The sequence below is a fragment of the Cebus imitator genome, unplaced genomic scaffold (genome assembly GCF_001604975.1).
Source record: "Cebus imitator isolate Cc_AM_T3 unplaced genomic scaffold, Cebus_imitator-1.0 Scaffold650, whole genome shotgun sequence".
In the NCBI taxonomy this organism is placed as follows: domain Eukaryota; kingdom Metazoa; phylum Chordata; class Mammalia; order Primates; family Cebidae; genus Cebus; species Cebus imitator.
In genome coordinates this window covers 418,306-421,959 of record NW_016107965.1, presented here as the reverse complement: position 1 = coordinate 421,959, position 3,654 = coordinate 418,306, and positions in this window count along the sequence as shown.

The following is a 3,654-nucleotide window of genomic DNA, read 5'->3' as shown; positions in this document are numbered from 1 at the left end:
TTTTTGAGACGAAGCCTTGCCCTTGTCGCCCAGGCTGGAGTACAATGGCGCGATCTCGGCCCACTACAACCTCTGCCTCCCGGGTTCAAATGATTCTCCTGCCTCAGCCTCCTGAGTAGCTGGGATTACAGGCTCCTGCCACCACGCCCAGCTAACTTTTGTATTTTTAGTAGGGATGGGGTTTCACCATGTTGGCCAGGCTGGTCTCGAACTCCTCATGATCCATCGGCCTTGGTCTCCCAACGTGCTGGGATTACAGGCTGCCGGTATTACAGGTGTGAGCCACAGCACCTGGCTACAAACTGGGATTTCTAGAGGTGTGTGTGGCAGCAGGGACAGGAAGGAGCCCAGGGAAATTAACAACAAATTAATTCTGCAAACGGCCCTGCCACAGAGGTCCAGTGGAAGGACAGCCTGCCTCAAGTCTAAATCACTGAGGTCATTCTCTAAACAACCAAAACCTCAAATGTTTAATCTGCAAATGCCAAATGGCCTATTGAAATAATTACAGTTAAGAGCTTCCTGATGAAAAGAACTTTTTGGTTTTTTTATTTTTATTTGTTTGTTTTTGAGATGGAATCTCGCTCTGTCTCTCAGGCTGGAGTGCAGTGGTGTAATCTTGGCTCACTGCAACCTCCTCCCCCTGGGTTCAAATAATTCTCCTGCCTCAGCCTTCTAAGTAGCTGGGATAACAGGCATGTACCACATGCTCAGCTAATTTTTGTATTTTTAGTAGAGCCATGTTGGTCAGGCTGGTCTCGAACTTCTGATCTCAAATGATCTGCCCTCCTCAGCCTTCCAAAGTGCTGAATTACAGATGTGAGCCACTGTGCCCAGCTGAAAAACATCTTTTAAAAATTGCTATCTTGTCCTTCTTAAACTAACCCTGCCAGAGACACCATCTGCAAACTGAGCTCGTCTCAGCCCAGGGATACACACTTTTAATCAATGGCTGGAGGTGTGACGGGCTTCTGGAGACAGTGTTAGGTTCCACTTTAGGGTCTGCTCTCACATTGTAAGACATTGAAATCCACTCTTTTTCCTTTCCTCGAATCTAGTCCCAGACTCTGTAGAAGTCTTGGAAGGAGAGTGGGAGATTTCCCCATCCTGCAAATCCTGGCCCAAACAACCCAGTCCCTGAGGAGGGAGTGTTGGTATACCAGAAACTGATGGAACGGCGCCCGGCACCACTCCAGACCCTCCTGTGCCAAGAGGTTCCAGGAAAATGAGCACATCCCAGGACTGGGAGGAAGTAAGGCAGCAACGGGGACTTTTTCCTAATGAATTCAATAAATCCTTGGAAAAATAATCCACCAAGAGTCAAATATACATAGAAAACAACTTTGAAGGCTTTTGGAGGCTTTTTTTTCCTAAAAAGAGAGAAAAGCAAAAAACATTCCATACATTGGCTGTCAAAACAAACAAACAAAAACACCTGGAAATGTAAAATCCTTAAAGAAATACAAGAAATATATCAACTTCAGGCCAGGCGTTATGGCATGCACTTGTGGTCTCAGCTACTCGGGAGGATCATTTGAGCCCAGGAGTCTGAGGCTCTCTTGTGCTATGATCACAGCTGCGAACAGCTACTGCATCCAGCCTGGGCAACAAAATGAAACCTTAGCTCTAAAATAAGTAAAACTATATTTGAAAAGAGAAGTCTATACACTTCTGTTATGTATTCTGGCCAATTAATGGGAGGGAGACAAAGAGGAAAGGTGAAACAGAGGAGAAAAAGGAAGGGAAAGGAGGAAGCAGAGAAAGAATGAGAGAGGAGAGTGAAGGAGAACTTTGAAGAAGGCCAGAGAAAGAAAACAATAAGCCAGGCGCAGTGGCTCACACTTGTAACCCCAGCACTTTTTGAGGCTGAGGCGAGAAGATCACTTGAGCTCAGGAGTTCAAGACCAGCCTGACCAGCGTGGCAAAACCCCATCTCTACTAAAAATACAAAAAAATTAGCCGGGTGTGGTGGCACACACCTGTAATCCCAGCTACTCAGGAGGCTGAGGCATGAGAATCACTTGAACCTGGGAGGCAGAGGTTGCTGTGAGCCAAGATCTCGCCACTGCACTGCAGCGTGGGAGACAGAGCAAGACTTTGTCTCAAAAAAAATTTTTTTTGAAAGGCCAGTCATGGTGGCTTATGCCTGTAATCCCAGCACTTTGGGAGGCCAAGGCAGTGGGATTGCTTGAGCTCAAGAGCTTGATATCAGCCTGGGCAACATAGCGAGACCTCGTTTCTATATAAAAAAATAAATAAAATAGAAAAGAAAACAATAATATATCAGAGATGCAGAAACACAAAGCACACGAGTACAGAGCATAGTGAGAGAACACTGGCCTGAGAAGGCTCAAAAGTTGCTGCTGAGAAGATGATGTTATCTGAAGGTGAATCACCGTCATCCCACCTCCGACTTACATGAGCATCTTAGAAACCTGGAAAGTCAGAGCTACAAGGACCTGAGCTCATCTAATCCAGTCCTCTCTGTATGGGTTGAATAGTGTCACTCCAAAATCATGTCTGCTTGGAACTTCAGAATGTGAGTTTATTTGGAGACAGTGTCTTTGTAGATAATGTTAGTGAAGATGCGGTTGTATTGGATTTGGGTGGGCCCTAAATTCGATAACATATCCTTTTTTTTTTTTTTTGAGACAGAGTCTTGCTCTGTCTCTCAGGCTGGAGGGCAGTGGCATGATCTTGGCTCACTGCAGCCTCCGCCTCCCAGGTTCAAGAGATTCTCTTGCCTCAGCCTCCCCAGAAGCTGGGATTACAGGTGCATGCCACCACACCTGGCTAATTTTTGTACTTTTAGTAGAGACAGGATTTCACCATGTTGGTCAGGCTGGTCTGGAACTCCTGACCACAGGTGGTCCGCCCACCTCCACCTCCCAAAGTGCTAGGATTACAGCTGTGAGCCACTATACCCAGCTCTAGTGTCCTAAGAAGGCCATGTGGGCTGGGCACAGTGGCTCATGCCTATAATCCCAGCACTTTGGGAGGCCGAGGTGGGTGGTCACAAGCTCAGGAGTTTGAGACCAGCCTGACCAACATAGTGAAACCCCATCTTTACTAAAAATACAAAAAATTAGCAGGTGTGGTGGTGTATGCCTGTAACGCCAGCAACTCAGGAGGCTGAGGCAGGAGAATCGTGTGAACCCGGGAGATGGAGGTTGCAGTCAGCTGAGATCACACCATTGCACTCTAGCTCAGGCGACAGTGCCAGACTCCATCTCAAAAAAAAAAAAAAAATGAAGTCCATGTGAGCCTGGTGCAGTGGCTCATGCCTGCACTTTGGGAGGCCGAGGCAGGCAGATCACAAGGTCAGGAGATTGAGACCATCCTGGCCAACATGATGAAACCCCGTTTCTACTAAAAATACAAAAGTTAGCTGGGCATGGTAGCATGTGCCTGGAATCCCAGCTACTCTGGAGGCTGAGGCAGAAAAATTGCTTGAACCAAGGAGTCGGAGGTTGCAGTGAGCCAAGATTGTGCCATTGTACTCCAGTCTGGCAACATAGTGAGACTCTGTTTCAAAAAAAAAAAAAAAGGCTGCCGGGCTCGGTGGCTCACGCCTGTAATCCCAGCACTTTGGGAGGCTGAGGCGGGTGGATCACGAGGTCAAGAGATCGAGACCATCCTGGTCAAAATGGTGAA